The following is an 8,327-nucleotide window of genomic DNA, read 5'->3' on the forward strand; positions in this document are numbered from 1 at the left end:
ACCGAACTAGTGCACCTATACAATTTACCATTGTATTGGGTGTGTTGGGGACACAAGAGACTCTTTGTTATTTAGTTGCAGGGTTGTTTGAGAGAGACCATCTTGATCCTACGCCTGCTACGGATTGATAAACCTTAGGTCATCCACTTGAGAGAAATTTGCTACTGTCCTACAAACCTCTAGACTTGGAGGCCCAACAACGTCTACAAGAAGAAGGTTGTGTAGTAGACATCATCGCCCGTCGCCGTCGCCCTCCGCCCCCCGCCGCCATCGCTGTCGCCCTCCGCCGCCCCCGTCGTTGCCCTCCACTACAGAAAAAAAGACACATCCGTGACATTTTGGGCAGAACGAATTTTTTTTCTGTCATACATATGACACTTCTATGACGATAATTGTGACAAAACCCGTATCATCATAGATGTGGTGGGCTCCTACTTCTATGACAAAAAATCATGACAGAAAATGGGCTTTTCGTCCTGGGCGGGCCGGAGACGCGGCTGCATGACATTCTTTGGGCCGGCCATGACGGAAAAAAACCGTGGTAGAAGCGAGGGGGAGGAAAATTTCGGGGAGTTCCCGGTTACGGTGGGAGGTCGGGGGCCGAGCAATGCACGTTTCTCTCGTACACGTACGTGCGTGTATGTGAGGCGTTGGCTCTAACTGAACCTGAGCGAGGCGTTGGGCTCTAACTGAACCCGAGCGATTGCCCTGCAGGCTACGCGTTACTGAACCCGAGCGATCGATCGATGGCTGTTAACTGAACCCGATCGAGCGATTCCTTCGCTACTGCTGTTAACTGAAGGCGATCGATTGGATGAACAGTGAGCGTTGCGGGGGGGTTTGGATGAACAGTGAGCGGTGGCGTTGCCTCTAGATGAACAGGACCCCGTGATGTGGAGGGCTGGATGAACAGTAGACGGTGGAGGGGTGCCCGTGGATGGGTGGTTGAATAGGACCCCGTGGTGTGGAGGGCTGGATGAATAGTAGATAGTGGAGGGGTGCCCGTGGAGGGGTGGTTGAACAGTAGCCGGTGGAGTAGCGCGCGGTGGAGGCTGGATGAACAGGAGCTCGTGGAGGCTGGTGGAGGTCGACGGTAGCCCGTGGAGGCTGGAGGAGGTCGACGGTGGAGATGAACAGTATACCGTGGAGTCCCATTTTGCGGTACGCCACACCCCTCCCGATCAACAGGACCCCCGTTTCGACCGTAGCGCTCCAACACAAGTTCGTTTCCTCCGTTTTGCGGTATGCCACACCCCTCCCGATCAACAGGACCCCCGTTTCGACCGTAGGAGGTCTGTTTCCTCCGTTTTGCGGTACGCCAGACCCCTCCCGATGAACAGGATCCCGTTTCGAACGTGGTCGGTCGAACACAAGGCTGTTTCCTCCGTTTTGCGGTACGCCAGGCCTCGTTTCCATCGCCTGTTCCGTCCAAGCCCTCCAGATGAACATGACCACGCATTCCGTTCCGACCCAGCCGGTTGGCTCCCACGCGTTCCGTTGCCTCCCGATGAACACGACGCATTGCGTTGCCTCCCCATGAACTCGACGCATTCCGTTGCCTCCCCATGAACACGACGATGACGTTGTTTCTCCGTTCCGACCCAGCCATGTACACGAGCCCTGGCCGTACGTATGCGCGAGTAAGCGTTTGAGACCCTGCCCGTATGTATGTACGTGGCCGTATTTTCTTTCTTGCACCCTGGCCGATGTAGTACGTGTACATGCTACGTGCGCGCCTCTACTATGACACGTATGTGCCTCTACTACGACACGTGCGCGCTTCTTCATCGACCAGTATATATGTATGTACAAGTTCGCGACCAGAATGACAACGCTACGTACGCTTCGACCAGGTGGGTCCCGACTGTCAGGCACTTCCTTACCTACGAAGATGTAGCTGGTGGGTCCCAGCAGTCAGGGGGGTGAATCATTTTTTTGCCCGGACGCACTTTCTTGCGTGTGAAGGTGTAGCTGCTGGGTCCCAGCAGTCAGGGGGGGAATCGTTTTGTTTTTTTTGCCCGGACGCACTTCCTTGCGTGCGAAGATGTAGCTGGTGGGTCCCAGCAGTAAGGGGGGCGAATCGTTTTTTTTTGGACGCACTTCCTTGCGTGCGAAGATGTAGCTGGTGGGTCCCAGCAGTCAGGGGGCAAATCGTTTTTTTTTCGGATGCACTTCCTTGCGTGCGAAGATGTAACTGGGGTCCCAGCAGTCAGGGGGAAATGTTTTTTTTGCGAAATACGGTGGCCCGTCCGGTGGGTCCCCACTGTCAGGTGAAGGAACAATTATTTTGCGCGTAATAAGGAGGCACTTCCTTGCTGCGGCCGTGGACCCAGTTGTCAGCCTCTCCACATACAGTCCACGTCCAATGGAAGCCATTCCTTGACCATGTTGACCACGCCGCGTCGAGAGCACCAGGGCGGTGGACGACGGCGAGGCCTAGGAAGGGGACGACGCGGAGCCGGGGAAGACGCGACAGTGGATGCCCACGCGTATAGGAGTATGAGGGTTCACTCATTCGGCTGCGGTGTGAGGCTGTCGTCGCCGTAGAATAACAGGGGATGTGGGTAAGTAGAGGGATGGCCTGACCCGCGATGGGAGTAGTAGGGGGCAATGAGGCCTCCGCGGCATCACAGCCGGCCATGGGTGACAGGAGCAGGCGGCACGACCGGCGCTGCTTTGGGCGGCTGGAGCAAGAAGATCAGAGGTTGAAGAGGCACTACGGCCGTTGGATGGAGATCGTACGGTCACTGGAGCTAGAATCATTCATATATTGACTAAAGTTTACAAAGGCCTCCGTCCCAGTCAACTTAGTAGGCCCACAAGTCAGCCTCCCACCAAGGTGGGTCCCAGGTAGCAGCGGGGTATTCATTTTTTGTGCGTAATGAGGCACTTCCAGTGGGTCTGAGCTAACAGCGGGGGGGATGTTTTTTTCGCGAAATACGGTGGCCCGTCCTGTGGAGCCCAGCCGTCAGAGGGAAACGTTTTTTTTTCGCGAAATACTAGTGGCCCGTCCGATGGGTCCCTGCTGTCTGGTGGAGGAATAATTATTTTCTGCGTAATAAGGAGGCACTTCCTTGCGGCTGTCGTGGACCCAACTGTCAGCCTCTCCACGTACAGTACTCTTCCGATGAAAGTCGGTCGTTGACCACATTGACCACGCCGCACCGAGAGCACCATGGCGGTGGACGATGGCGAGGCCTAGGAAGGGGACGACGCGGAGCCGGGGAAGAGCGGTAGTGGAAGCCCGCGCGGAGAGGAGTACGAGGGTTCACCGGTTCGGCTGCGGTGTGAGGTTGCCATCGCCGCACAATAACAGGGGGTGTGGGTGAGTAGAGGGATGCCCTGACCAGCGGTGGGAGTAGTAGGGGGCGCTGAGGCCTGCGCGGCAGCACAGCCGCCCACGGGAGGCGGGAGTAGGCGGTCCCACCGGCGCTGCTTTGGCGGCTGGAGCAAGAAAATTAGAGATTGAAGAAACACAACGGCCGTTGGATTGACATCCAACGGTTACGTCTGATAGAATCGTTTGTTGACGTATATAATAACTAAAAAAATCTTGCATACGCGTCAACTAAACAGGCCCACAAGTCAGACCACTCCCTCTTTTTTTTAATAATTTACTAGCAAAAATGCCCGTGCGTTGCAACGGGAAAAATGCAAGGTGCGAGAATCAAGCTAGTGGCATAGATATTGTATTGGTGCAAATACTTATCATGTATTCTTTACAATTAAATCACGCTTCTTTCTTAATTACAATATACCATGAATAATATTTGCTCTCCTCCATAGCTCAGAAATAAATGGTTCAAATTAGTGATTTAGTTCGGGAAATCCGCCAAATAAGTTAATAGTACTCCCTCTGTTTCCTTACGTTTTGGTGGTTCAAATTAAACTACCAAAATGTCATATATTTAACAATGGAGGGAGTACTTCTGAAAGTATGTATAGAAAAATTTGCGCCCTTGTTAACATGTTTGTTACCACAAACTATTTTACAATGTAAGATTATACAAATAACAATATATGTCCCAGCCTTTTCTCAACACATGACAGAGTAGAGGCCATGTACACATTGTTAAAGAATGAGAATTTCATACTTATATATGGTTGGATGGATTGTAACTGCAAAAATTCCCTACAAATAAACATATCTTCTTTGCTGAATGTAACTTCACCAATCAAACCTGAAGAATCCCAGAAAAATCAATCATAGACTTCACATGGAATCAAACTTCATATGCAGATTAATTGTTGCCTAAAACTGCTAGAACAAACATGTTCAACTGAATTGTTTTGGCACTGGATCAACTCATAATCTTACTTATACATTAAAATGTATGATGCTTATAAACCAAGATAATTTTTTAGAGCAGATAAAAAATAATGTACAGGGACTGCCAGTAGCATAATAGATGGTTACATGAAACATCTAAAAATTTAATAATAAAATCCATATGAAAGATAACCTCCACTGATTGAAAAATTGCGCGTTCCACTCCTTTGCTTTTCAATAGCAACGACAACTTAGTCCAGCACATCCCCATTGTCATAGATCAGTAGAAGGCAAAAATGGATACACAACTATATGGGCCTACTCCTATCATAGTTTATACATAACAACAAATTGAGATTACATATGGCTACATAATAAGATTCCTTTGCATCATAGTGTTCTTACTTTGAAATATGGTAGCACCAAATTGGAAGATTCTAATGTGTTAGTCTTGGCACAACGGAAAATTCAATGCATATACCTACTCAACACCAGCTATCATGGTCACCCTCAGCCTGATTGAGTACTGATCAAGCAGCAGCAAGTTGAGTAAAACTAACAAATTTCAGTCACTGTCTGCTGGATTTTTTTAGCCATAAGAGTAAGGAAAGCATATGAATAGATCTCAGTATTCAAAACTAAAATTAACAGACCTACAACATGCATGTTTATGTATAACCTATCTGCAAGCAATATCTTTTTTTAGGATTACATCAAAACTTAGGCCGACATCAAGGCTGCATTATTTTCCTTCCAGAGCTGATCATGGAGTTGGTCTGGGACACCATACGCAACCACAAGGTCTCCATGAGCTTTAGCGTCATTGGCTGGTTCATGAGCCAGTCCCTTGTTTGTCCCTCTTGACAGTTCTGATGTGATAATGCCTAAAAAATACTCAGCGCAGATTTAATATCAACAATAATTGGGCACGGCAATGATCTGCTTACAGAATCAGCCCCTAGCTCATTTCCCCACTGCGTAGTCGATCTCCACCACCAAGGAGCCTCAGAATACGTTATACAATTCCTTCAGTCCAACCGTAATAGCGCTGGCTTCGGCCTCCTTGACAATTATTCATGCATCCACAAATGCAAACATGCCACCAAGCTCTAGCACCTTCGCCTCCGACATGGCAATCAAGCATACTCGGAGCCCATGCAATGGGCCCCACGATGATCTTGCAACCTTGCGGCTCAACCAGCGACGTCGTCGGCGGGTCAAGGCAGCGGCAGAGCAGGCGTGACATAGATGCCACGAGCTGCTTGGCCGCCTTTCCTCAAAATTCAACACAACAACAAAGAGAACTTGGCTAGAGATTGTACTTGAACACTTAGCTGCAATAGAAATGATTAAAACCTTTAAGAAAACAAATTTGGTTGTCCGTTACAGTGGGAGATGCAGTTTATATGACGGCGAAAACGGGCAAGGAAAAAAACAGGAAATGGTTAAATGTGTTTTTACATTCTGACAACATCCTTTTGCCGTGCATCACATATAGTAATGATGTCACAAGCATGCTCTTGACGAGAACGATTCACATGTGTTGGTGACCTGTAGAGGATGGAGAAAAGAAGGGCAGAAGAGGGAGGCTTGTATCTATCAAGCATATTACTGAATAAAATCTGTCTGATCCGTACCAACTTGAGCAGGATTGTCGAATAGCTTCCTCTTATATAGCATCTACATCAGAAAATCCGGCACACCAAATATATACATATGTTTAGAGATGACACAGATATCATTCTGACAATGTAAACCGTAATAAGTTACAACCTCCATCACACATGTAATTTTATCAAATTGACAAGGCAAGTTATAGGAATTGTAGCCTCAATAATGGTATGTTCCTGTTTGAGATCTTTTATAGAATCAATAAGGTATAACGACATTAGGGATGAAGGATCAAAGATCAATTAATAAAATCAGTGATTAGGGAATCATACTTACCTTGTTAAGAATGATACTGATGGAATTAGTGAAGGGATGTGTGCTACGCAGGCCAATGGACCCGTACACGAAGGTTGTTGGGTTGATACTTGAAAGGAGATCGATTCATCTGTCAGCCGGACATACACGAACATGATTTTGCTTTGTATCTTTAGGGAAAGGCATCCTTTCTTGACTATATATCCATTACTAAATGAAAGTTATTTTCATATTTTTAACTTGGGAGATCAATAATTAGCCTCGATCCATATCGAGTACGTAGCAGTCCCCTGTTTTCCTTGAAAAAAGCAAGATTGCGATTGCACAATTTTTATACTCAAATAGTCAAATTAATACATTTTGTTAAGAAAAAAAATCCTATAGGTGTGCCTTTTGTTTCTCGAGAATGTTTTTACTTTTTATGTGGTGTATACAGTCAAACTAACTAACATATGCGTTCAATAGTGATTAGAAGGCACTTTCAGTCAGTTAGATGGATAAAGATCAAGCTTGGCAACACCAAAATTGAGAGGAGAACTGAATATGAATTATCCTCCATTAAAAACGTTATCTCTGATATGGAGGTGTCGATCCAACATGAGTTATCTCTGTCTCATGCACTGACTATTGTATTATAGTTGAAAAAGTCAATTGTGAACCCCATAAAACTAACCACTTGTCATCGACGGGAGCAACTTGAGGCCAAAGTTGGAATCAGCTCACGTGTTCTAGCAAAGGAAGATGTGATCTGAACAATGGCAGACAGATCAGTCCTAGATTTTTTCAAGCAGAACAAATACAAAGATTGCAGAAAAAAGGCGCAGTACTTTCTGACATTGTAGATGAAAATTTTATAGAATAATTTGGCAAAAGCTAGTACATACCTCTGGGGTAGCATGTTCGGCAGGGGATGTTCTTCGGGCTCACGTGTAGTACGCTTGGGCGGCGGATTTTCTTCTGGCGAACTCGGCTGAGACGATCCTGGACGACTCTTCAAAAGTTGCGATATGATGCGATTTAATGGAGATTCCGGTCGAGGGCTCCTTCTAATGGCAGCCAAGTCACTCTCAAATCTGGGTCGGGCACGCCATGGATTTGTGTTGCAGCACTTATCCTGGGGGAACACGGACTCCGATCCAAATCGGAGACATACGGCGGCAGGAGGTTGAAGATCGTGGTGGCACCGGAGAAGATTGAGATGGATAGGGAGGGGAACGAGAGCAGGGCGGCGGCGGCGGCGCCAGAGAGGAGCGGGCGCGCGGCGGCGCTACCGTACGCATTGAGGAGCCCGTGCTCCTGTGTCCTATACGTATTGTTTTTCTGCAGGCCCATTAGAAAAGGCCCAAGCTGGAACGAAACGTTATCTCTGTTCACAAACTTTAAATTGTACTCCGGGTTTATTACCTAAAACAACCTGGACTCTTTTGTAAAAACACCGTGATGGTGAACCGAGAGACTCAATCCGTGCTTTATTATTAGGGAGAGATATATAGATCATGGCAACTTCTTATGCAATTTATTGCAGTCGTTTTTTTGGTTGGCCAGGGCCAATTTCGAATATTTCTGTGGGTTCCAAACTATTTTTCATACCGAAATGTCGAGCCAGATTTAAAGTAATTTGAAGATATATTTAAATTAGGTTAATGCCCAGTGAAATAGGAATCTGAAAATGTGAAAAAATTCAGAAATTATAAAGTAATTGCCAATTTGTCATATGTTTTTATATTTACAACCCATTTCATATTACTTTCAAGATTTGCAGGTATCTTGAAAGAGTTGCAGCCCATCAGGGCGTAGAAAAATAAGTAGGCCTGGATTGGGAATATTCTAAAAAAAATAAACTGGGCTCATTTTCACAAAGAAAAAATAGCTGGGCTGGTCACATGATGAACATAAAATATAAGCTTGGGCTAGACGGTCCACAGTCCAGTTCAAACCCTGCTCCGTCTCAACAGTACCAAACAAAAAAATACTGCTCGAGTAGCTACGTCCCCGGTGTCAGCCGATCTTGCGCTGTTCTCTTGTCTATTGACTATATACGCTCACAATGTCGTGGGTCCCAGATGTCAGAAAAACACTAGGAGGAAGCATTTTATTTTTCCATACGCTGACGTGGTGGGCCCCTACTGTC

The 8,327-nt window shown here is 46.8% G+C and overlaps 1 long non-coding RNA gene across 1 annotated transcript; it reads right to left on the reverse strand.

Moving 5' to 3' along the window:
• Positions 1-4,499: 4,499 nt before the first annotated feature.
• LOC119298714 lies at positions 4,500-7,449 on the reverse strand. The gene is made up of 3 exons (XR_005145928.1): positions 7,081-7,449; positions 5,732-6,944; positions 4,500-5,604 (listed from the first exon to the last, which is right to left on the reverse strand). It is a non-coding gene; the product is annotated as an uncharacterized LOC119298714 (long non-coding RNA).
• Between the last annotated feature and the right edge of the window lie 878 nt (positions 7,450-8,327).

Source organism: Triticum dicoccoides, chromosome 5A, assembly GCF_002162155.2.
Source record: "Triticum dicoccoides isolate Atlit2015 ecotype Zavitan chromosome 5A, WEW_v2.0, whole genome shotgun sequence".
In the NCBI taxonomy this organism is placed as follows: Eukaryota; Viridiplantae; Streptophyta; class Magnoliopsida; order Poales; family Poaceae; genus Triticum; species Triticum dicoccoides.